We start from the raw sequence: 27,626 nt of genomic DNA on the forward strand, positions 1-27,626 counted from the left end.
CTGGTTGAGAATATAGTCACAACTATAGAATTTAAATATTTTCAAGCCCACGTATGGTTTATGCTTTGATAAATGACCTCCATAGAGGTAAACAAAGCCATAGAAAAAAATATTTTGAGGATGAAAGAGTCTTCTATGGTATGAATTTTGCAGTCTGATGTATAGAGAATGAATGTTGTGGATGAAGAACTACGTTTGAAAAAATTATTAGTATGATATTGGGAAAATTTAAGGAATGCTATGCTAGAAAGTTAAGCTGATTGTGCTTCTTCTCTTTTATTTATGTTTCTTATTGTGGTAAGAATAGTTCACGAGACCTACCCTCTTAAATTTTTCAGTTCACAATGCAGTGTTGTTAAATATAGTCACAGTGTCACATAGCAGATATCTAGAATTTATTCATCTTGCATAATCAAACTTTATAGCCATTGAAAAAGTCCCCATTTTCCTCTCCCTTGGCAACCACCATTCTACTCTCTTGCTATAAGTTTGACTGTTTTGGACACCTCATGTAAATGGAATCATGCAGTAGTTATCTTTTTGTGACTCGCTTATTTCACTTAGCATAATGTCCTCCATTTTCATCCATGCTGTTGCATATGGCAGAATTTCCTTCTTTTTAAGAGCCGAACTATATTCCATTTTCCTTTTTTCATTCATCAATCAATAGACACTTAGGTTGCTTTCATATATTGGCTATTATGAATAATGTTGTTATGAACATGGGAGTACAGATATCTCTTTGAGATCCTGATTTCAGTTCTTTAGGGTTTATACCCAGAAGTGTAATTGCTAGATTATATTGTAGTTCTATTTTTTAATTTTTTGAGGAACCTCCATATTATTTTCCATAACGAATGCACCATTTTGCATTCCCACCAACAGTGTACAAGTATTCCAATTTCTCCACATCCTTGTCAATACCTGTTAACGTTTTGTTTGTTTGTTTGTTTTAATTTCAATTCTAAGAGGTGGGATGTAATATCTCATTGTGCATTTTCCTGTGGATTAGTAATCTTGAGCACATTTTCCTATACTGTTCAGACATGTGTGTGTCTTTGTTGGAGAAATGTCTATTCAAGTATTTTGCTCATTTTTATATCGAGTATTGCTATTAGGTATTGTGTTGTAGGATTTCCTTATATGTTGAGGAAATTAACCCCTTATCAGATACATGGTTTGCAAAAGTTTTCTCCTATTTTATATGTTGCATTTTCACTATGCTGATTGTTTTCTGTGTTGTGCAGGGGCTTTTTAGTTTGAGGTAGTCCCACTTGTATGTTTTTGTTTGTCTTTTGGTGTCATATCCAAGAAATCATTGCCAAGACTAATGCCATGAAGGTTTTCCCCTATGTTTTCTTCTAATAGTTTTACAGATTTAGGTCTTATGTTTAAATCTTTCATCTATTTTGAGTTGACTTTCATATATGTTACAAGATAAAGATCCAATTTCATTCTATTTCATGTGGATATCTGGTTTTTCCAACACCATTTGTTGAAGAGACCATCCTTTCCCATTCTGTATTCTTGGCAATTTAGTTGAAGATCAATAGATGATACAGGTGTGTTTATTTCTGGGCTCTCTGTTCTGTTCCATTGGCCTATATGTCAGTTTTTGTGTCCGTACCATATTTTTAAATTACTGTAGCTTTTTAATTCATTGGAAGTCAGGAAATGTGCTATTCCCCAGCTTTGTTCTTTCTCAAGTTAGCTTTGGCTATCTGGAATCTCAAATTATAGCATGGATTCTTCCCTCTTTGATGTGACAATCTCTGGGTCATTTAAACATAAGACTGTGTATTTCATAAATGAAAAAAAGAAATATCAAAAAAGAATTTCTCTTTTCGCATAGAAGAATGAATTTCAAGTACTTCTAATTAACACTGGCAATGCTAAAATTCATAACCTCTTTATTTACTTCAAATAGTAAACTCTGCACTCTGTCTTCTGATATTTGAGATTCATTTTAGATCTGAATACATTACATACTGAACTACAGTGTTTTTAAGTTATAAGCAATCTTAGAGATCACAATTTGAATTTATCCCTTTTTTTAGCTGAGATAATTGGGATTCAATAAGTATATGGAAGTAACTGGGTTAGAGTTATTTTCCATAATAAAATCAGCTTTTATTTTTCCTCAAACACAGTATGTATGTACTGCCTTATGTATGAAAATTGTTTGGTTATTACCTCAATACAAAAACAGTAAATAATAAAGGTAAAATACTAGAGTTACTAATGTAATTCTGATGTATATTATTGTTGCTAGACATACTCACTTAGGGAGAGATTGGTTTCATTGATATTCTAGAGAATTACAGGAGGAATATCCACACACACTAATGTCAGTTATGTATGTAAATCCTCTGTACAATGATGGGAGAATAACCCCAAAGTGTTTGACTTAATTAATCTTTTCTGAGGCCCTTCACTACAGAACTAAAAATCTAAATAACGAGTAGGGACGAGGTATTAAGTATCTTTCTGCACTTAGAGGATGATTAATTATAATGGCTAAACCCCTCAACATTAAGTTGAATACTAATCTGATGACAGAATTTGGAGTTAAGCCAATGCTATGCATACCTCTGGGTGATTTCTACCCTTTTGACAGAGTAATAAAAAAAAAAGAGGAATATATTAATAGTTTATACTCATCCCACTTAACACAGTCTCCTTTAAATGTGTCCATAAGTTAAGTGAAAAAGTAAATTTCTCATACCTTCTTGGCCATAAACGTAAGATGCATATTTATCTGTTATCGATCTGATGCTCTTCTCTGGGTATTGAGATATATAATGTGGACCTTCTTCAAATACAAGTGAGGAAAGGAAACAACAAAGAAGAAATAACCTGAACCTATAATTTACACTTACATCTTTCTGTTGCGCTTGCCTGTTGACTGAAGACAGCTTGGAGAAAAAGTACACTCCTGTATCGTTGCAAACTGCTTTGAGATGGTTTTGATTTACAGACCAGATACTCGCTAAATTGCTCTGTACCACATGGATTCACAGGGCTGGCACAAATAAACTAAAAGGGCAAATGGGTAGAAGGTCAAAGATAAACGTTATTAAACACTTTTGGCAACAGACGATAGAAATAGGGAAACCACTTTCACAAAGAGTTGGAAAAACAAGAAGCTCTTTCAAACTTATTTTCATTGTTCCAAGGGACTAAGCTTACCCCAGTGATAATAGATGGAAAAAAGCCTTCTAGATATTTATTTCTAAATCCCCCTTCTCTAACTTTGGTGTTTAGAAATAGAGAAGAATATGAGGTCTAGTGTCAACCTCCTGAGCACTAATAAATTTCTTCTTTCTTCAATGTGGATCGATTTCGTCATGCCACCATTCTTCAGATCATTCACCTTGCTCCATTCAGTTGGAATAAAGCACCATACGGCTGCTGTGTGCTAGGATTTTTTTCTCCATTAACTCACAGCTATTGTCCATTTCCCTCTCCTTATATGTGACCTGAAAGTAGATACATATCATATCTTAAAAAGTTCATATTACTTATTTTGAATAAATGGAATTTAAAAATTCATATGAGTTCCACTTAAGTCTTTTTTTTAAGGGAAGATATCTGCTCATACTAGCAACTGTATGTGGCTACATGTGACCAAAATAACACTGGGTTCCTGCTTCTATGTCGTGCCTCATCATAGCACAAGGTTACATTCGCAAGAAGTACTGAAAAGTAGAGAAACATTATTGAGTTTTCTCAGTGATATAATGACAGGGTACACTGTTTGATGTAAAGAAAATAAATGTTTTCACATTTGTCTTTTAAATAACCACAAGGGCTGATTTGGAGTCTACCTCTCTGATCTCTATACTTTCCTCCAAAAATTCTATGCCAGAAACCTTTGCCTAAGTGTCATCTTATTTTCTCTTCTCTCCCTTTCTGTCCTAATTCAGTAAATCAGTACTGAGCAGATCAACTTATCTTCTGTGCCCTTTTTTCCACTATTTCTGTAATTTTATCCATTACCTGTATTTATTTCACAAAGCCTTGATCTACATGCAGAAATGCCTTAGATAGTTTTTGAAAGAACAGAAAGGCATTAATCTGCCAACATGCAGACTTCACTCTATTATAGATTTAATTTTATTTCATGATATCCTATGGAATATGTTTAAATATAGTCATATATTTATTAATATAAATTTTTCTTTTGCTTTCCCTTTGCATATCAGAAGGAAAGCCTAGGAAGTCTAAATTATAATTAAGAAATACTAGAGAAAGACTTTTCCAGGAAATCCACTTATGAAGGAATAGTAGAGAAAGTCTTCTCTGTCCAGTTTAGGGGTCAGGGAAGATTTTAGGACTGGTGGAAGGAAAGCAAAGGAGTCAGAAGCCAGCCCCCTCAGACTGGAAACATGACACCACAAACGTAAAACCTTGCAGTGGCTAATCCTCTGCAGATGTAGTGGGGCAGGTTACAGCCATCCAAGAGAATCCCACACAGATGATGTAGGAGCAAAACCACAGCACTGGGGATGGTAAGTCAAAATATAGCCTTGCCTAAGGTGGCAATTCTGATTACCCATAGCCACTATGTGGCATGAAGGATGGTCAGAATTTTCTCTTTCCACATGGAGAGATGGAATCCTGGGGCTGGATAGGGCTTGCGTCTGTTCAGAGTCTCAGTTCTTCAGTAGAAAACCAGGGTCAGGACAAAGAAAACAAAGTGTGTGGGTGATTCTGTATTAGAGTTGAATGGACAGGACTGTGGACTTCCACAGCAGGTGTCATGGTGACAACCCGAAAACCAAAGAGACCAGCTACATGTATGCAGACACCAAGATGGCAGGGGTCATATTCACCTAGTAGACACTTCATGTCAGAGATAAGCACAAGCTCAAGAATAAGTAGAGGTCCCCCTGGCATGCCAACTGTTCTTCTCTACTTCTTAGAGCAACACACAGACACAGTCTTAGAAAGGCAGAGGGAAGAGAAACCCTAAAAGCCTGAACACAGACATCACCTTCTGTCCAAGACAGAGTAGCAGAAAATAGATATACAATCCCATATGCAGCAAAAAAAAACCAACAACAAGACAAATCATAAGAGACAATGAGATTTTCAAGTCACTGGACATCAGACAAAAAAAAAGGACAGCGATTGCTGAGTGGGATAGCCAGAATTCTGAAGACGACCCTCCAAGATTACCATCCTCTGATTACTCGTTCAAACTCTAACATAGTGAAAGAACTCCGTGGATAGAATTAAAGTTACTAATCAGCTGACTTTCAGATAGAGAGATCATCTTGCATGATCCAGGAATTCCAATGTGATCACAGAGGAATAGGCAGAGGAGTCCTTAGAAGCAATGCAGCAGCAGAGGAGCAGAGGGGGCAGTAGGAGAGATCGCAGAGATTAGGAGCCTGGAAAAACCTGACTAGCCCTTGTTGGCTTTGAAGGTGACTTCTAGTCGGAAGATATAAGCATCCTCTTCAATCTGAGAACCACCCCTGTCCTTAGCCACAGAGAAATGAACTCTGCCAATGACCTGAATGAGCCTGGGAACAGATTGTCCCCTAGAGCTTCTGGAAGGGAATGCAGCTATCTGCACCTTTATTTTAGCCTTTGAGGCTGTAGGCAGAGAACTAGCTGAGCCACACAGTGTCTGACCTAAATAACTGAGAAGGTAAGTGGGTGTTGTTTTAAGTCTCTAAGATTTTATTAATTTGTTATGGCAGCTATCAAAAGCAAACACACTGACGGGCAGGAAATGAACAAGGTGAGCCCTACATGAGTCCCAGCTCTCTGTCTTAAAGGGAGGGAGAGTCCAGGCAGCCCCTGGCACACTCCCTCCTTTGATCAGACAGAAATGAGATTTAAGGGGGGAACGAGGTAGAAAGAGTCAAGATGGCAGGTTTGAACATAATTATATCACTAGTCAGGTTAAATGTAAGTGGTCTTAACACCCTAAATTTTGTCAGTTGTATAAAAAATGTAAGACCTGACTATAGGCTGCCTACAAGTAACGTAATTTAAATACAAAGACAAAAATAGGTTAAAAGTAAAAGGATGGGAAAAGATTAGATTAATCAGTATCCAATCTGGAGACAGAAGCCACACAGTAAAGGAAATTTTAATGTAAATAATATTATGCATCATAAAATTGATATATATATATCCATTATTTATGCAATACAAATAATTTAATATAGAACAATCATAGGGGGCAAGTAAAAACACAGAGAGAAAACTCTACGAGGTCCACCAAGGCTAGGAAAGAACATCTGTGGAAGAGAACCCTTGGAAGAAAAGATCAGTCCTTGTTGAAGAAGGTGGAGTTGCAGCCAATTGGTTGGAAGTTTGCTAGGTTGACTGGGCCAGAGCCGGTCCAGAGTCTCCAGGCTGAGAGAGATGGGAGCCACTGTGGATGGGCTGGGACTCAGAGGACGTCGGTGTGCTACAGTAGGTGCTGCTGAGACCAGGGGCTGGAGAGGAACCGCCCCTGCAGGAGCTGGGACACTCTGCAGGAACCAGCTTTGGCCCCCAGCAAAGATCCTGACATGTGAGAGTGGGGCTGGGCAAGGAATGGAATCAGAAGGCAACAACCCAGGTTGGGGCTCAGGTCTGCACTATCTAGGTCTCCTGATGCTGCTGCTGCTACCACCTGGGTCATCAGCTGAAGAAAACAGATGACCAAGACAGTGCTGAATTCTTTGCAAATATTTTCCCCCATTCCATAGGTTGTGTTTTTGTTTCGTAGATAGTTTCCTTTGCTGTGCAAAAGCTTTTAAGTTTTGTTAGTTTATTTTGGCTTTTTCTTCTTTTGCCTTAGGAGACATATCCAAAAAAATATTGCTACAATTTATGCCAATGAGGGTTCTGCCTATGTTCTCTTCTAGGAGTTTTGTGGTTTCAGGTCTGAATTTCTTTTAGGTCTTTAATCCATTTTGAGTTTATTTTTGTTTGTAGTATGAGGAAATGTTCTAATCTCATTCTTTTACATGGAGCTATCCCAGAACCACTTATTGATACGAAAAGTACTATCCATAAGAGAAGAAACTGATAAACTGTTTCTTTTATTACAATTTAAAATGTATGCTCTTTGAAAGATACTGTTAAGAAAAGGAAAATAAAAAACTACAGACTGGGAGAAAATACTTGGAAATCATATATCTGATGAAGGACTTGGGTCCAGGGTATATAAAGAACTCTCAAACCTCAATAATAGGAAAAAAAAAAAACTTAGTTGAAAGGGGAGGGGAAGCTAATAATTGAAATACTTCACAAAAAAGATATACAAGATAATAAATAAGCATATAAAAGATGCTCGATATTAATAGTCATTAGGAGTATCCAAATTAAAACCAAAATGGGATACTACTATACATCTGTAGGGAGAGCTAAAATTTAAGACAGACCATGCCAAATATTGATGAAGATGCGAAAGACCTGGAACTCTCATACACAACTCCTGGGGGTGCAAATGGTACAAACACTTTGAAAAACAGTTCCACCATTTCTTAAAAACTTAATCATACACTGACCCTGCCATTACACAACTAGGTAAATTTCACTCTGTAGTTTCCTCAGATAAATGAAAGCATCTGGACAGTTTTGAAGTGGATAAAACAAAGATATCTTTAATGGGTGACATTAAAATCTTCTCCATCTGTGCTCACTCCTCGTCATGTCTTCTGGTACAGGTGGAAGTTGAAAATACAATATCAGAGAAAAACAATTTTTTTTTTCAAATCTGAGTTTTAGGTATAAACATTTAATTTCATTAGTATAACTACTTTTAGTTATGAACAACATTTCTTTCTCTTTTTTTTATGAACAATATTTCTTATAAGATTCATTGACCTTTAAATAGATCACTCTGCACTTTCCTGGCGCTCAGCTTAATAAGCACTTTTATCCTGCCCTCTGCTTGAGGGAATACTGCATGTATATAATGCAAACATCTTTACTAAGCTGCATCACAGTGTACTGAGTTAAATAGACTTCATTCATATCCTTGGAATCTTGATAATGCAAATGTCTACACTGCATAAATTGTATGTTTCTTATGTATCTGTCCTGAGCATTTCTTTGAGAAGAAAACTGGTAGCAATCATTTAATTCGGATGCTTAACCTTCCATACAGTTCCTCGTGGTACTTTTCAGGAAAAGATAACACGTTGACAAAGCCATAACCAAAAAATCCATTAGCGTAAAAAACTAACCCTGCTAACTGGTTAATTGGGTAAGACATTTAGCAAGGCCACAGTTTGTGACAAGAAGCTGGTCTGAAAAGACCATTTAAATAAAGCATGACTGAAGTAAGTACAAACACTCATATTTTGATGGGAAAACAAAATACACAAACGAAGTACATTTACTACGAATACTAAATTAATTTGCAAAAATAATCTCATATCTCACCAGATGTTTTACCAAATGAAAGGAAAATATAGTCAGCAATTTTTCTAAATGTCACGGATCACTGTGATTCATTAGGCTACTGATTTACTCTACCCTCCATTTACTCTCCAAGTCCTGCTGGTGGTATAGCCCCTATGATTTCCCTATAAATGCACTGGACTTTGTCAATACTGCTTATTGAAGGAAAGCCCTCAAGAAAGATCCATAATGAATGAGGAAGCAGGCTAGAGAAGGGCAAATAGGTACTCGAAAACGTGGTGTTAGATGAAGTCCAGCTTGCAGCCAGACCCAGAAGGGGCTCCTTAGAGCTGCCTTGCCTTGATACAAGGGACTTGAGTTTTATAGGGCCTGGGGCAAACTTCTAGTCTCCTCCTTAATAAAGAGGCTTTAATCACCCCAAAGGCAAGCGCTTGGAGGGAATAGATAGGAGCAAAGAGTGAAAGCACCAACAGCACAGAGGGAAAGGGCAGACCAAGGATCTAAGGTACCTGGTCCTGAACCAGCAGCATCTGATACAAGGGTGTTTTAACTTATTTAATCCTAGAAATAACCCGCCAGGTAGATATTAATTTTGTGTCTGTTTTCCATAAGAAACTGATGCACAGAGAGGCTACTTAGCCTGCCAATTTTACATAGCAAGTAAGTAGCCTCACCCATACTTGCAGAAAATAAAGGGAAGGTGGGAGAGATGAAGGAGCAAAGGAGAGAAGGGGAGAGAGAGGGTGAGAGTAAGGAAATCTGCAAAATATGCTTATGATCTCCAACTTTTCAGAGGTTCCTACCGAAATTGCGAAATACAAATAAATTGGTGTCAACAACATTCGAGGTTCTTTACCTGGTTCTCACTTTACAGAGGAACTTGGGTAAGGACAAATAAAGCCTATGACACCAGTCAAGTGACACACATTTTAAAAATCCACTTTTTCATTCAAAATTGCAATGAAAATTACAATCTCTAACTTAACCAGGAAACTCTTTACTCTATTTTTTTCCAGGATGTTTACATGGATATTTCACTTCTCTTTCTTTTGTTTCGTAATACAGGGATTGAATACTTACAAATACAATCCCTGCTTCTTGCAGATGATCTAGGTGAGTGACACATAAACAAGATTAAGTCATGTTATCTTTAGGTGACTTGGTTTCCATTTTTTGTAATGTGAATATATTAAGATATATTACATGGTTTAGATTTTAAAATACAGTGTATTTCAAAAGACATTTAAAATAAAAATATACTATAGAAAAATATGCTTGTTTGAATACTTTTCAAAATGACATTATTTTTGTAACCTGATAGTTACAAAAATCCATATCTACAATAGCAAACTCCTTTGTTCTTCATTCATAATATATTTCTGTCCATTAATTTAACTTTATGCTTATTTCTACAGCCTCAGTTGCACCCTTGGTACTTCCTACCTAGAACCACAAAGGAGCTACCTTACATATTTTTGGTAATACCAAATTATTTCATCCTTTTTTTCTATATATATGATTATATCAACACAATCCACCTAAGTCATATGACATTAATTTAATGACTTATGAAGGTAATTTATTAAATCTAAAATCTCATTTCTTTAGCCAACATGCTTTATATGTACCCTTTCTCTTCATGTATCTCTTTATCCCTTCAAACTCATCTAGATCCCTATTCTTTTTAATCCTACACCGAAAACTGAGCTTTCTTTAAGTTGTCTTGCATAGGTTTCTAAATTATGTATAAAGTTTTATACCTTGAAATTTCCCTGAACATCTCAAGTCATCATTGCCTGTATGTCGAGCTGGATGTCCAATAAAAACACTAGATGTATCTAGGTACTTTTGTCTTTTGCATCACATTGCATTATTAATTTTGATGGTCAAAGTGTTTTTAAGATAAAACCTAAAGCACCATATTATATAGTTGTATGTTTCATATTATAATTTGCAAAAGATTAATATGATTTCAATAACATAGTGAAAATATTGTGCCATTGTGATGCTAATTTGAGTACCATCTAGGAGGTATTTCCTTTTTTGTGTACTTGTATACTTCATTTGCAGCTTTTCTCTCTCAGAGGTCCCTGAGGAACTTTGCTACTGCTCCCAGTTTCTGCCAGGCACAACTTATATGGGTTTCACAGATAATCCAGCAAAGTCTTGACACAGGCGGTCAGAGAGGGAGCAAAGAAGGAGAAGTGACTCTCTACATCAAAGAGAGTACAACCCACTCGGCACAGTTTTATCCCAAGGTGTATAACACGCATTATCCATGCATCCTGAAAACATCCTTTTCATTCTAGGGCTATGGTGAGTCCTTCCAAGCAATCTGAAATTGTACTTGCAAATATAATTCCTAGTTCTCGTAATATGACCTAGGCGAACGATGCATAAACAAGCATGTCTCTTATCATCCAATGCCTGGGAAGACAAATGGAATTCAGGTAGTGTATTCTGAGCAATTATAAAGAGACTACTCCCAGCGGCACTGCCCCGCATCCTACACATACCTCACTGCTTATATAAAACAATCGCTGTCTGATGAATGGTTTCAACAAAGCAGCAAAGAAACAACACTGTAAATGGCATAAAGAAGTAACACTTGACCTAACACTCTAACAGCTTATGATAATAGGATTTGAAAAGGAAGTGCAGACATAACAAATTGTAAACATCAAACCTATTTTGACACAAAGGAGGGAGCGTCATAATGCAGTTAGCATGGTCAATTTTTTTAAGTGAAATCAGTGATAGCCACACTCACTTAGGAGGAAAGAGCTGGTGGAAAAAGAAAAGCTCTTAAATGGCTTGAGGACTTTTTCTCTCTCGTGTCAAGGGCAGTAGTCTACATAGCATAGGGACTTAATATATACTGAGAGCATGAAATTTGAAAATCAAATCAGATAATCTTTGGTATCAATTTAAGACACAGACTACCAATCATCAGTGCAGAAAGAAAAGTCACTTACCTGATGTTAAAATTCATATGCCTCTTTTGAGCTATGTTATACAATAATATGACCTTATGCAGTTTTTCTTATTAACGGGTAGCCTGTGAAAGAAATAAAAGTAATGAAAGGTAAAGATATTCAGTACATAGAGACATTAAATTATCCCATTTAGGGTCACATATTTCTAAGAAAAATCACACACACACATACTCTCATACACTCTAGAAATGCTTAAGTGTAAATTCTCCTTCATAGAGCACTGACTTTTAGGCACCTCTCTCTGGAATTCAAACAAATTAAATAAACTCAATGTTATGCAGGTGCGTGCTTCCTGTTATACCAATGCATATTCAGGTCAAACTCACTGGATATGTATCTGAGAGCAGAAATTTCTCTTTTACTAAAGAACATACAGAGAAAACAAAATTAGTTCCTTAAGTAAATATCTGTCAGACTTTTGATAGACTGCTCCATTTAGCCATTTAAATAAATTCCCTTGATATTTTCATTCTTAAAATTCTTTGATAAAAAATTAAGTCATTAACTTAGTCCCAATATTGTTAATTAATTAATAATACTCATTTTCATTGTTTGTTGATACAATCTTCAGTCTACGCCTGAGTAAATAGTCTTCGTTCAGAAAGTCACTGGTTAAATTATCCTGTGTCATTTATCACTAAAGGCACAGGCATGTTTGTACTGTGAAGTTCCTTCTCTGCTAAAAAATAATTGAGGCTTTGAGCTTCCAAAAGGTTAACTAACCTATGAATGACCAAATAGTTCCATCTCAGAGGGTCATTGTTCTTAAAAGTCACAGTCATTAGAAGTGATTACAGCTTAACTACCTACCTTGGACTTGTTTTTAAATCTTGAAGAATTAGAAAGCAAAATAAAAATTCTCACTTTTATCAGGGGTTAGATTACCACAGGGTCAGCACCTACAAGGTGAGAATGTCAGTGGCTGGGCACAATTTTGTACTCGGTCCTAAAGAGACCCTAAACTGCTTAGAAGAAAAAAACGGATCCCCAACCCCTTTTGCAGGGGAGGGGATTTTCCATAAATGCTACTACGAAAAAACAAACTAAAATTTTTTGCAGAGTTTTGTTGTTGTTGTTTTACTGTTAGAGATGATATTTGCAGACCTCAAATCATAACCATAAAGTCACATGTAATTTTAAGAAGTTCCAGATATTTGTATATAAGGAGAAGAAAAAATTTAAAGGAGCTGGTCTCTTCTTCCACGTCTCCATCCAGAGCAAGACTGGTAAAAGGGCAATAATACAACAGCTCTGCTTTACCCATCTCAGGATTCAGGGATGAAGGGTAAGGATGTTTTATAAATGGAAGAAATTTCCGTATTACCGACTTCTATTTATGCATGATATACTGAGCTTTCCCTGATTGTATTTCTTATAAATGTTGGTTAAAAGGGATGATGGGGCTTCCCTGGTGGCGCAGTGGTTGAGAGTCCGCCTGTCGATGCAGGGGACACGGGTTCGTGCCCCGGTCCGGGAGGATCCCACATGCCGCGGAGCGGCTGGGCCCGTGAGCCATGGCCGCTGAGCCTGCGCGTCCGGAGTCTGTGCTCCGCAACGGGAGAGGCCACAGCAGTGAGAGGCCCGCGTACCGAAAAAAAAAAAAAAAAAAAAAGGGATGATGAATGAGTGAATTACAGTTGAAAAAAGAAATAAATAATATGATCAATAAGAACCGTTTCTTCTTCTTTCCAAAACAGATGAACTGGTGAAGTTATCATTGAAAGTCTGCGTGAGTGTGTGTTAGCTACACAACAAGAGCATGCTGTTACATGTTCATGTGTAATTGTGAAGGAAAAATTTACCCAGACTAGTTAAAAGGACAAGAAAGATTTATTTAAGACTATAGCAGTAGGAAAGAGAGATTGATGTCAACTCCACTGAAAGAAAAGGTGAAAGAGATTTTAAGCATGAGAGTGAACAGTGAAAAAGTACAGGAGGACATTGGAGGGAGGCTGGTCAGGGTGATGAGGTATCCGTGTTTGCTAATTGACACTTAGGAAGTCAGGCTCCCACCGTCCCACAGACACTACGAAATGGGGCACCATCTTGTTGATTTCATTTCAATGGAAAGCCTCTCAGGTCCTTGAGAAAGACATTCCTGGATTGTAGAAGGTTTATATCTCAAAGGAACAGAGAAAGAATTTACGACGGATGGCTACTTTTCTCAAGTAAATGCTCTAAGAAAAGGGAAGTCAGGGGGTTGTAGTCAGAAGGAAATCTATCTAAATTTTAACCAAGTTAAAAGCTGTGACAAAGCAAGAGAGAGGCATGGACATATATACACTACCAAACGTAAGGTAGATAGCTAGTGGGAAGCAGCCGCATCGCACAGGGAGATCAGCTCGGTGCTTTGTGACCGCCTGGAGGGGTGGGATAGGGAGGGTGGGAGGGAGGGAGATGCAAGAGGGAAGAGATATGGGAACATATGTATATGTATAACTGATTCACTTTGTTGTAAAGCAGAAACTAACACACCATTGTAAAGCAATTATACTCCAATAAAGATGTTAAAAAATAAAAGAGAATGTTAAAGCCATCTTAGTCAATGCCTAACCATGTTTATACATTTTGTTAAACTTGCCTATTCATATATTATCCTTATGCATGTGAAAATGATATTGACCTGGTCTATAGCAGTGAGAAGTAGACATGTTCCTATGCCCAAAGTGCTTGCAATGTATTAGCCAATAATATAGTCTCTTCAAAAAGGAAATTATAGAATACCTATTTGTGTGTTATAATTATCAAATACATGCTGTAGGCACCCAATTACAAAGACAGCATATTTTTATACCAGGCTAAATAAATATCAGGTGAAAGAAAACTATGTGCTAGTTGCTTATTTCCAAGAAAAAGTTCATTTTACATTTACTGATTCAACAATTCACTTTCTAGCTATTGAAAATGCCATTTGAAACAATGAATTAAACTTTCAAAAGCAGATGAAGAGAAGATTTGCATGGGTAGCCTGAATATTAACATTTTAAATAATTACTGATACATTTATTTAACTTGGGATTTGTCAGGGGCAGACATGTCAGGGTGAAGGAAACGTCAGTGGTCCGTAAAAAATTGAAAAACTGCTGTGCTGGAACCCTGACTTGCCTTGGATCAGACCTTCCCGTATCTTCCCTGACTGTTGAGCATGCTCCTTTTCTGGTTCCCTTTCTTTCAAACCTAAAGAATCATTTTATTTATGCTCCATTAGGAGTCCAACTGGTCTTTCTAAAATGCCAAAATGCACACCTACCACATCCTCTTCCTGAAAATCACCCTTTAACATCTTCCAAAGCCTGTCCCACAGTCCAAACACCAGGCTCCATATTGAGCCAAAGGACTGTGTCTCTTCTCAACCACTCTATGTCCCAACCCCAATGCCACTACATTACATCTCTGCCCAAATCACCTTACCCTGAAAACAAGGGGTTTCATACTCCACTGTGTTTTAAGAATAGGGTGCTTGTCTGAAATGCAGATTCCAGGGCTCCACACCCAGAGATTCAAATTCAGCATGTCTGCACCAGAGCCAGAAGTCTGAATATTTACAGCACTACCACGACTGTGTCTGAGAAAGATGTATGATACCTTCTTCAGATTCGGCGTCAAAGCTGAATTCTCTGTGGGGTGGTAGGTCTCAGGACAGCGATAGAAGTTATATTTTTTCTGAATTTACTTGTTGTTTATTTACTTTTGATGTTGCAACTATGAAGATACTGTGTAAATAATTAAAATATTAAAAAGGAGTAGAATCGTTAAAATTTTATAAAGTCAGTTTCTGAAAAGCCTCCCCTGACATAGACCTTACCCCTAACATCGTCTGCATTTCTTCTTCATCTATGCTGCCTCTAGACCGGGCACATGGCATACACATCACATTGGATTGCCATTCTGTTCTTTAAAGCTGAATAAGTTATGAGGCTTATTGAGAGGACGAGCATTAACTTGTCATCCTTGTGGCTCCAGCTTTTAGCACATTTGACACCTTATGATTCTTTAATAAATGCCAAAGTATTTATTTATTAAGCTACATAAGCATTCTCTCCCAGGGCTACAGAGCAAAGTGGGCATGCCCTAAATCTTGATCCTTTTAAGATGTTTTAGTTTAGACTAGTAACACAGAGGCAGAGGTTTTTGTATGGTTTGTTCACTGTAATATCCCCAGTACCTAAGACAATGTCTAGCACATAGTAGGCTCACAGTAAATTTTTATTGACTGGTTAATGAATAGCACAGTCATGTGCCTACACTGCCGACATATAACGATGCATCCGACTCATTCACTATGTGAATTCTAATGGTCCTTCTATTTCTCTATTGACCTGTTTACGTACTAAGACAATAATGTTCCCTTGGAAAAATTCCAAGGTATATTGGAGGAAAAAAAAAGACATTTGTAAAGAAGCATGCTGTAGCATAAAGAAGGCTGACAGTGAAACAGGAGGGAAGGGGGCAGGGCACAACCTCTACAAGAATGACATAGTCCGATGACACGACATAAACTGGTTAGAACCAACGAGGTCCAAGATGGAGGAAGATTCGACTTCCAGTGGACCTTGAGCCCCATTATTCGCTCATGGTAATGCATTAGCATGCAAACTGACACAGTTATCCTTGCCATGACAGCTCCGAGGCTGACTATAAAAGGGCAAAAGTGGGCAGTGGCCCAATTCCTGGAAATCTCCACCCCTTCTCCAAAATAGTTGGAATAACCCTCCCACTCAGTAGCCTGTGAAATTACCCAGCCCATAAAAATTAACCACTCCATATTTTGGGGCCTCTCTCCTTCTGAGGTGGCCCACACTGTTCTGTGGAGTGTGTATCTCTCTAAATAAATCCACTTCTTACCTATCATTCTGTCTCTCACTGAATTCTTTCTGCAATGAGACATAAAGAACCTGAGCTTCCGTAAATCCTGAAACTAGGTGTGTGACCTCAATTAAAAGACGGTGGGTTCAAGCCTCCCAATCTGGGTTTAGGCTGGGTTTGTGTCCCGGCACGTGGGCTCAAGTCCCAGTCTGATGTGTGAGGTCTCAACATGACACATAGTGACACACACTTTCAAGTTCTTCCATTAAAAGGGCCTCTGTGAGAACTGTGGTCTTACTGAAAAATGGATGACCACACAGTTTTCAAGGACCGTTTGTGAGCTTATTATAATTAAAAATAACAACTCTTTTCTGCCGTTGTTTAAGAAGAGCTATTAAGAAGAACTTTGATTTGAGAAGCAGTTATCTTGTAAAAATAAAAATTTTAGATGGGTTTCTGGTGTGAACAGATTGGCCTTAATTTTCCAATCAACCTTAGAAATGATTGACTTCAGTGCTTCTTTTTAGAAAGAGTTATATAAGAAGGACCCAATTTAGAAATAGTTTTTTTTTTTCTGAACAAGCTAAGTTATTTCATTAATAAACCAAGAATGTCATTTAGATTTTTGTCTAGATATTTATGTTTAGACCTTTGCCTTTAATATCTTTTTTACCTCCTCATTCTGAGAGTTCTGCCCAGGGATTTCCCAAATTTTCAGATTATCCATGACAAATTTCCACGATTTTGCAGCAAAAGGAGAAAAATACCATTGTATCTATCTCCGTGTCTCTATAAAAGTTGACAATCCTATATTGGGTTCCAATTAGAAAAAAAAGAAAAAATGTCCCATGGAAATCTAACATCTATGCCTGCTCATTCTTACCTCATTACCCAGGAGGCCACGAGAATGATCACTTATCACCCCTCTCCCACCATAAACTCATAATTCTTCTGACACCATTTCATAACCCTAGCCCTTAGCTTGTGCTGTCCTCCATTGTCTCAGAGCCTTGCTAAGTGATGACCTATGTCATATGATAAAATCAGATGTGGTTCCTCTGTTTTCTTCTTCCACATGAGCAGAGACAAAAGAATATCTGATATATAAGCAGTGAGCTTTTCTCACTACAAGATTTTGAAAGATGTTGTTGGAAGCACATGAGTAATACTGATTAAAAGAATATTTATTAGCTTGGAAAGTAAAAATGCATCAGCGTGACACCTCCTTCACATTTCCTTGTCTGAGTAAAACTAGAATATGTGAAATGAGGAAATTCATTAAGCTTGTACCAGTCATCAAGATGTAAGAAATCAGATAAGGGAAAGAAGAGTAGAGACTAAAAAATAATCAAAATTTGTGTCAATATCAGGCGTGCAGGTGAGGCAGGCACAAAGCTGGTTTTGCCCAAATACTCTAGTGGGAACAGTTGAAATGAAAATGCACATGTCCTGCTCCTGGTAGATGGATTCTTTATCCTCACGAGAATGATATTAAAGGGAAAGAAGCCAAGTAGATGAGGTAAGTAGTATCAAAGAAGTACCTGGTTGTCCAAATAGATCCTCCTTGTAGAGTATGGAACAAGAATTGAAGAACTAGAAAGAGATTTGCATTGGAGTAAAGCGTGAGACCAAGAGAAGGCAAATGGGCTTGCATTGCTGGAGGTGGCTCACGTGAACACCAGAGGATTCACGTTTGGAAACTTCTCTGGTAAACTGCTGTGTTGGAGTGAATCTCCTGGTGCTGGCTGAGTGAATATGAAGGAGGTAAATGTTCTAAGTAGGTTACCTTCACCACGCTGAGGTCCTGGCTTTTATGACTTCTGCATGGATAGACCCTTTAGGGAGCCGGGAGTTGAGTCAACACCACTTATATACTAGTTTGATGTATTTTTCTGTTCCTCGAGGAAAGATTCTGAGCCTTATTCATCTATACCTATGCATAGGCAATAGCTAAAAGAGCGACTGGTATATAGTAGGTCTTTAAAATCTTCTTGGATGTAATTTAATTAATTGACTAATAAAGTTGCACATAAGATTAACATGTTTTAAGCAAGAAAAACGAATTAGAATCTGGAAATTTTGCATATAATAAGTTTTGGGGTGCACACTGGTGTTTTATTTTCCCTGAGACTACAACTGTAGGAAATAGCAGACTCCACCTTTGCATAGATCTAGGACTTGGTCGGTGGTTATGTCAATAGTGGAAAACATAAAAGTTTGTTTTTTTCAGTAATGGATTGTTTCATATTGCAGTGGCTTTCATGGAGTGATGGAGGTATATACAAGTAGACAAAATGAATAAGATGGGGCTTAGGCACATTTTTTTTTTTTTTTTTTGCAGTACGCAGGCCTCTCATTGCTGTGGCCTCTCCTGTTGTGGAGCACAGGCTCCGGATGCGCAGGCTCAGCGTCCATGGCTCACGGGCCCAGCCGCTCCACGGCATGTGGGATCTTCCCGGACCAGGGCACGAACCCGTGTCCCCTGCATTGGCAGGCGGACTCTCAACCACTGCGCCACCAGGGAAGCCCCCAGGCACATTTTTAAAAGAACTTCCCAGGTGATGTCAAGATATCGGTTTTAAAGAGCAAGGATTTCAATGGAAAAAAGTCTGATCTATATAGGAAGTAGTAAAACATTTTAATCTTGCCTCTGCTATCAATTCTTTGTATAACTTGGTCCATTATGGTTTATCAGGGTCCCAGCTTCCTCATTTATTAACTAATGAGTTGAGAGTCGGGATATTTGGATGCATGGATGTTTGGGTACAGGATTAGGTAACCTTTAAGACTCCTTTCTGTGCAAATGTTTCAGCATTTTATGAGTAAGAAGTAAGCAAAATGAAAGCAAAGTGGTATTCAGCCCATCTCCAAAGAGGAACCCATTATCTAATGGCTCATTTCTTTGAAATGAGACCTATGCACCCAAGCCCTGGCTCCAGGGTATTGTGTGCTGAGACCCTCATTACTGTCAAGTCACCTTTGAGACTGATGACTACATATTTCCAGTATATGTAAGAAGATTGAGATGACTTGGGCAATGGGCCAAAAAGATCAGATTTCCTGAATAATTTCCTGGTTTATTGATATCCTTTGGCCACTAAGAGGCTCACGTGAAGACAAAACACGACAAATATTATAAGGAAAATACATAATTGTCAGTTTAGGTGGTAATGAACAACCCCCAATCTCAGAGTTTTACAAAAAGTAGCCTTCATTTCTCTCCAACCCTGTGTGTAAACTGTAGGGTGACCGTGGCCATGCTTCAGGCTGTGGTTCTTTCCAACATGTCTTCTCTTTCACTGACCCAGGCTGAAAAAGCAGTCTCCATCCTGGGCATTAACTCCTATGATAGAGGCCAAGGCAAAACCAATAAACTGCATTAAAATCTTTTCATAGACGAGATATTTGTCATATTCCACTGCCCAAAACAAGCTATGGGACGATTGCTGACAATGGACAGGAAGTACATTCTAACCAAGGGTTGGGGAGCTCTGGAGATGGCTGGGCCAGGGCAAGGATGCTCACTGCTATGGCAACAGAGGAAGTGCAAAGTAGTGAACAGTCACCTTGGACCTGGTACCCAGGATCTCACTGTGCAATTGATTAGTGACCCCAAACACTGTTTCTCACATATGGTCTCCTCACTTCTTTAACACGGAGTGGCCACTTCCAGCAAGAGTTGACTTCACACAGATTCTGGAGATGGGGTCCGGTAAGAGAGAAAAGAAAGAGGAAGAATAAGAAAGAGCGAAAACAGTCATCAGAATTTAGTGTATTTTAGAGGCAGACAGGAATTTGGGGTAATTTATTTCAACCCTTTAATCTGTCATATGAAGAAATTTTTTTAAAAAAGGATGAAAAACACAGACACAAAGTTTTAAAGATGGTACTAGTTTCAAGGTTGATGTCAGGATTTTGAGCACAACTATTGTTTTGATCAAAAAACAACCATGATCCTCGTCAGTTCCATCGCATAGAATAGGACCAGAGATTCCTTTCTTCTCCATTTCTGAATAATAGTGACTTTCAGTAAAGAATAATATACACTTCTCTCTCTGAGATGCGTTTATTTATGCAATTATTGGAAATATACAATTTGGAAAACTAATCCACCACCCGTTCAAATCCCACCATTCCACTTAAGCAGCTGAAAATGTGTTCAGCTCTGTGGAACTCCTCAAGGGCCTCAGACAAATTTCACTGAACTGTCATTCAATATTTTTATTCCAATCCACACAACTATATGTATTGGTGAGACTGGACACTCTCAACACCACAGTGAACTGCAGTGTCTCATCTCTGACTTAAATTTAAATTGAATTTGAAAAGACTTGCCAGCACATAAAAGAAAGATCAGGGGAAATGCCTCATTTCTCTCCAGCTTAGAAACTGAAGGGAATAGGTTGCTGAGTGTTTTATCATCCAAAGTTCGTATTCTGTAAATCTGAATTGGGAAATGTGAAAAAATCAAGCCATTTAAAATTTATTAGGAGAAGGAGGAGGAAAGACCAGTTAAGATGTGCAGCTCATTTTCAGTGATTAGCTGACTATATTCTGATTTAAGAAGCACTCGCAAAAAATCATTCCCCATTCTTTCCTCAACTGCGCTGTGAAAGGATACATTTTTAAATATATCTCTTGCTCCTTAAAAAAAAATAGCTGGCTTGTCAAAATAAGAGCTGCCTTTCAAACTTCCAGAGTACACGTGTTCCCCGTGATAAAATTAACTTAAATGACTGTCTTTCTGCCACGATGACAAAGGTGGGACAATTTATGTAACTACTATCCATCTTGTACAGAGTTTATAAAGCCCTTACTCATGATTGGCTTCACACACTGATTAATAGACGCATTTTATTTCAGACTTTAATTAAAAGCAATAAAAGCAGTCAACTGTAGGCCATGAATGTGTTGGTGACAAAAGAGAAAGAGCCATTAGAGAGATGGGAGATCAAGCAACGAACAAATTTAGTGTGAGACCTTGTAAGTAGATCCATATGCCTGCGTGTGCAGCCTCTGAGATGGCCGTACAAAAAAACAGCAATGAAGAGTCGAACACTCAGTTTTAAGCTCAATCTGCTTTAATTTAAGAGAAATTTGCACCATATTCTTTCCATATTTATATTAATATCAAAGTTAGTGGAAACAAAAAAAAAGGAAGAAAGAAAACTTTCGAATGAGCAAACTCTAGCCTGCAGGTTTTGTTATAAAATACAAATTGCTAAATTAATTCTGCTGCATCTGAAGAGTAATTTAATATAAATCATTGAACAGATGCCATGGACTGTTGTAACTCAGAGAAAATTCAAACAAATGGTTATTGAGTCCTATAGTATTATACTAATTATTCACTTACACTCTATCGTAAATATATTGTTTCACTGAGTATAGAAGGCTTTATTTTTCATTTTTTTTCCTTTGAGCTTTATTTTTTAATTTATTTTTTATTGAAGTACAGTTGAATTACAATGTTGTGTTAATTACTGCTGTACAGCAAAGTGACTCAGTTATACATATATATACATTCTTTTTCACATTCTTTTCCATTATACTTTATCACAGGATATTGAATACAGTTCCCTGCGCTCTACAGTGGGACCTTGTTGTTTATCCATCCTATGAATAATAGTTTGCATCTGCTAATCCCAAACTCCCACTCCAACCTTCTTCCACCACCCTCTCCCTTGGCAACCACCAGTTTATTCTCTGTGTCCGTGAGTATGTTTATGTTTTGTAGATAGGTTCATTTACATCATATTTTAGATTCCACATAATATTTACCTGGACGTTAAGCCATATGATATATAGAGAGCTGGCAAGTAAAAGTGTCATATTAGCAATTCACGGGAAGATGTGAGTTGTGTGATTTTTTCTTTCTACCCGCATTTCTACAGCCATCTCTAAGCACTTGAGCGACAGGGCAGCAACTCAGAGGAATTTCTTAACACCTGATGCATACATCTGGATATTTACAGACACAAGTGCATCCTCAGTTTTCCAAGGTTCTGAGGGACATTCTCTACTGGAATGCCTGGATCGAAACCAAATAAGAGTTCAAAAAGCGTCTGAGCTCAGTTTATCTTTCAAAGGAAGGCATCTTTCTCCATCCCACTGGGACAGCCCTGCGGTGTTCTGGCATGATGTAAGGCCCCAGCTTTTCAGGGCTCAGTGTTTTGGCACAGAAAGCAGACAGATACCAACTTAGCAATTTACGAGGGCAGTGTTACAAAGGTTTGAAAAATGAAATCTAGTGTGACAGCGAAAACATTAACATATGAGCTTCATAGACTCTCCCCTTTCATTCCCCATTAAAGATAATTCTATTTTTGCCAGTTTTATGCAGGGTCTTATGTGCAGAATGGCAAAATTGGGGTGGCGGTGATTTGGAAGGGTACAAATTAAAGAAGGCAAACACAAATTGATTGTGTTGGAAAAGGCAGAGAAGTACTCCTAGAGAATAAACCATGTAGAGAGTGGAGCTGGAGATCAACATAAGAGCAGACCTGCTGTGCTTTAGAGGGGCAAGCGGGCGTCAGGGAGGTTGAAAGAGATAACACAGGTTTGCCAAAGAGAGAGGAGGATGGAGGACAGAGGAGGCAAGAGGGCTTTCCAAAAAATTTTATTAACATTCCTTTGTGTCTGTGATCTTCTCAGAGACAACAGTAAATATTTAGTTTTTAACAATTCTTTAGATATAGGATTGGGATTTTATTTTAAGGCAGTGTTTTATCAATGTATCCAAAATGGGCAATAATTTATACAGATTTTGCTAATATAAAATTAAGTGCAAAGTTCCTTTTCAAACACATGTGTCTAAAGATCTAGCCAGTTCTTAAAGCTATCACAGGCCTATTAAATCCAGTCACTCGAAATATGAGACAAGTTTAAAGTATATTTTAGTGTGACTTCTTAAGACGTTGAAACATACTGACATCAGATATTTAGGGATAGATTACTTTTCCTGCTAAGGCAAGGAGAACTATATCTTCTTCCTGCTATTTCAGTAATAAAAATCAGAATTAGAAATGTCTGAAACACACACACACACACCAGACACACATACCCTTATATATGTGCTGACAATTTTCTCCTGGAATGTATGTTATTCTATTTTGTACTATCTATAACTTTTAGATCAGTTATAAAATACTACGGGTTGATTCTCCTGAAACACAGAAGGGGCCATTTTTTTCCTCACTGTATTCAGATAAATGATAATAAAATTGTACAAATCTTGTGGATTATTTTACCATAGGTCCACAAGTTTATTAAAATCTCAATGTTAACTATCAGTTTTTTGTAATTAAAATTTATCTCTTGGTTCTTTACATTTTATTGGTAAACAGATCTTACTTGCTTAAAAATTCACTGGGATATGAATTGTGAGCAATTAGTGGTAAGAATCCTAGACCTAGTCTTTCTACTTGAAATTTGTCCAAATTCTAACTTGTGAGCATATTCAAACTCACACATATACCATTTCCACCAAGCCCAAATCAATCCAGAGACTTAACTAAACTCTTTTCTGTGTTACATTTTCTTTGTTACTTATGCAAATTTTGAGGATGTTCCATGGAGTCAGAAGACCAGAGTTGAGTCTTGGCCCTTTCCCTTAATTTCTGAATATGCCTGTACAGTCAATATAAATTATCTAAGTTTTCTTATCTGTGAATTGGAGATTAAACTTGCACATGCCTCCTCTGTATTTTGCCAAGTTTCTACAAAACTGTGCATGGAAAGCGCCCAGAATTCAGCACAGGGACCAGCACATAGCAAACTCCAATAAAATGGAGCCATTGTTTTCATAATAAAGTTGGTGTTTGCATTCTTTTCCTGAGCCTCATAGAATGAGGCGCGGCACTTCAATACTTATGCTTCTAGCAACATAAACAATCATCAATGTAAAAAAGTGCAGGGTGCTTGCTCTATGTGACACGAAAGCCCCTGCCCTAGCCTACAATTAGAATGTCTTGACTTTCCCACCGATTTACGTATTCTGCTCCACAGAAAACATTCATGGCAACACTTGCGTGAATTTCGATTTTGGACCTAGACCCTAAATACGATTCTCATTCTTTCATTCTCTCTGCCTCTCTCTGTCTCTCTGTCTCTCTGTGTCTCTCCCATACAAACTGAATTTTGGAAAAATTAGGCATTTGTTTAAAATCTATTTTTTTTGTTGTTGTTGAGCAGATGAAGATATTCTGTGTTCTTATCGTAACTATCACTTTGAGGTGTTGAGATCAAATGCAGTGGTTACTTCAATCAGGAAAATATTGATTACTATAAACTCAGGTCTAACTATCACTGTTGTTATTGCCTCAGCGGGAGCCATTCTTTAATAAGATGGACATGTTTTCTCTTTTCTGGGGTTGGTATCAATGATTCCTTCCCCCTTTATGTGAGACAAGAAGGCTAGTAGAGGCTGCAGTTGGGGAATAGGTTAGGAGGGGAATGCCCTTCCCTGGGAGCTGAGGCTGTGGTAAAGTTGTTTCTCCTGGAGAATTGTCCTTGGTGATGGAGAATCACCGGGCGTATTGAATTATGGTTTCTTCCACTGGCTACTTTCCATCTTTAATGCTAGATCCATAGAGGGATCTTGTTTGGCCCCTCCCCAGAAGAACCTGGTGGGGTTCTATATATAAACCATGCAAATATAGATGCCCCTCGAAGAGTTTCTCACTCCCACGCTAGTCCACACTCAGCCTCCAGAAAATTGTCAAAATTGCCATTTAACGTCCCTACCAGTTTGTCACTGCAGAGGCAGCATACGCTCCTGCTGTGACTCTGGATTTGTCCATCTATTCAGATTTCAGGACAATGGCTGCCCTCAGAACTCGGCTCTCTGATGTGCTAAGGAAAGTCAATTTTCAGATTGTCCAGTGTTTTTTCCCTGTTATAGGGTCACAATTGATGATTTCCAAGCTCTTTACAAGTCAGAGCTGAAATGAGAAGTCTTCTCAATCAAAGCATTTTAAAAGTATATTTTAAAATTTTTGTTTTGGGTAGTTTTCTTTGAATTTTAGAAAGTGACATAATTTCATCTGGTCGATTTTCATGTGGTTCATTGCAAACTTACATGCTTGAATTTTATCCAAACCTATACTTATCAACATTGTCAGGATTAAGGTATTGAGTTCAAATTTTAAAATAAATGAGTAAATATACTTCATCATTTTGAAAAGTCAAATCATAAATTATGTCTTAAATGAATTTACTATTTACATATTGCTGATTTATTCAGGCCTGATAATATAAAATTATAAATATTTTAGCCTAGTATTAATAGAAAAATATTCTATTGCTTAATTCCTCTGAGAATGTCAACCCAATAGTAATTTACCAAGCATTCTAATGACAACCAAAAATACTATATTTATAGTTTATTTCCAGAGTGAAAAATGTCTCCAAACCTATTTTACATACAAATATAAATACATGATATAATATACATGAATCATAATATACTTTAAAAATCAATTATTTTTTTTTAACTCTTGAATTCTTTTAGAAGAGCAAAGACTTATTCTCTCTTTCTCTCCCCCTTGCTCTCACTCTCTGAAAATCTAAAAGTATCAAATAGTTCATTTTTAAAATCTATGTACATATGAAAAATCAGAGAAAAGAGAAAAGAAAATGAAAGCGAAACAAACAATGATACATAAGAATTGTTTTTAAAAAGTCATTGCTCCAAAATACTCATTTTGTTTCACCTCAAAATGTCTAATAATGTCAATGGTAAGAAAGATGAAGGACATTTGCTATTTAAAGCCAACGGAGGCACAAAATGTTCATTGTAACAGCCCCTGCTTCTCTTCAAGGGGCTTGACATACTCCCTAAATTTGGAGAAGAAATCTCTAAATGGCTTCTGTCCACTTATGAAGAATGTTTCTAATAGAATGCAGAGATTTCATTATTATCATTATTATTATTGTTATTACTATTGTTATCATCATCATCTTCTTCTCCTTGGACTTTGAGTCCATTTCCTATATCTGGGAGCTTCCCCACTTTGAGCATTTGGGGGTGCTGAGCCTGCACCCCACTAGAGAAGGGTAACATCAAAGACCAGACATTACTTCCCCACTATCTCTTGCAGCAAAGGTGCTGGAAGATGACCTCGGCTCAGCCTGGACTTCTACCTAGAGTTTCAAACCAGAATTTAGTGACACACTGCAGGAGACATGATAACAAAAGTGGGGACTCAGCGGAAGTGATGTCAAGGAACTCAGAGGGAGGTCTAGTTCCAGTGCCCTGTGGCAGCGGCAGTGGTGGTGAAGCTATGACACCCAGATGTGAGTGAAAAAAGCAGCAGTTTTCTCACTGAACTAGTTCGGGGCTTTGACGTTGGCTGTGCTTCTGCCTGCAAAAATTCCCTATGCTCCTCCTTGTTTTCAACCTGCTTCTCCAGCTCTCCTTGTGATATGGTGCTGTCCAAACATCATTTTTTTAAATCAGCCTGAACTATGCTCACAACTAAGAAGCCTGGCTGGTATTCAGATCCTAATAATTCAATACTTTTAAAACAAACAAAAGTTCTCATTTTGAATCAGTGGCCACATCTTTTGAGGTACCAAATGAGTAAGTTTTCCTTGACAATATATATTAATGAAATTTTAGAGCACCAAGGGAAGCCAACATTTTCATTAGGGGTAAGAAAAAAAGAAAGATGTATGCTTGGAGTACTTGCAGTAAAAGAGTTTATGAATTGCTCCTGGGATGATTCAGGAGAGAGAGAGAGAGAAAGAAAGTTCCTAGTAAAAGAAATAATCAAGTAACTTTCTCTAGGTCCACCTATGTTGCTGCAAATGACATTATTTTGGGGTTTTTTTATGGCTGAATAATATCCCTTGTATATATGTACCACATCTTCTTTATCCATTCCTCTGCCAATGGACATTTAGGTTGCTTCCATGTCCTGGCTATATATACGGGAAAAGAATCTTAAAAAGGGAGGATATATGTATACATGTATAACTGATTCACTTTGCTGTACAGCAGAAACTAATACAACATTTTAACTATATTCCAATAAAAATTTTTAAAAGGTAATCAAGGGGTTTTACAGAACAAAGATACCTTGCTCTAAAATTTAGCATGGTGTTGCAGTGCAAACACACCTCTCTCCAATTTCCAACCCTCGTACATAGAGCTTTATAGAACAAAGACATTAGGAAGAAATTCTGTGAAGATTGATGCTGTGGAGAAAAGGTAAATTCATTATTAACGGAGATCAATAATTCACCCCCAGGGACTTACCTGGTGGTCCAGCAGTTAAGACTTTGCCTTCCAGTGCACGAGTGCAGAGTCGATCCCTAGTTGGGGAGCTAAGATCCCACATGCCTCATGGCCAAAAAATCAAAACATAAAAACAGAAGCAATATTGTAACAAATTCAATAAAGATTTAAAAAATGGCCCACATCAAAAAAAATATCTTAAAAGAAAA

The 27,626-nt window shown here is 37.6% G+C and overlaps 1 long non-coding RNA gene across 2 annotated transcripts in view; it reads right to left on the bottom strand.

Moving 5' to 3' along the window:
* LOC137211123 (uncharacterized) overlaps window positions 1-27,626 on the bottom strand; it is a 409,508-nt gene that overhangs the window by 51,499 nt on the left and 330,383 nt on the right. The window contains exons 4-7 of one of the 2 annotated variants that reach the window (XR_010936917.1): window positions 27,439-27,522; window positions 19,745-19,874; window positions 11,352-11,434; window positions 2,917-3,479 (exon numbers count right to left, since the gene is read on the bottom strand). This is a non-coding gene — a long non-coding RNA (uncharacterized lncRNA). Of the gene's footprint in view, window positions 1-2,916; window positions 3,480-11,351; window positions 11,435-19,744; window positions 19,875-27,438; window positions 27,523-27,626 lie in introns of those variants that run through there. The other variant, XR_010936916.1, reaches the window with a different exon arrangement.

Source organism: Pseudorca crassidens, chromosome 18 (genome assembly GCF_039906515.1).
Source record: "Pseudorca crassidens isolate mPseCra1 chromosome 18, mPseCra1.hap1, whole genome shotgun sequence".
NCBI classification, from domain to species: Eukaryota; Metazoa; Chordata; class Mammalia; order Artiodactyla; family Delphinidae; genus Pseudorca; species Pseudorca crassidens.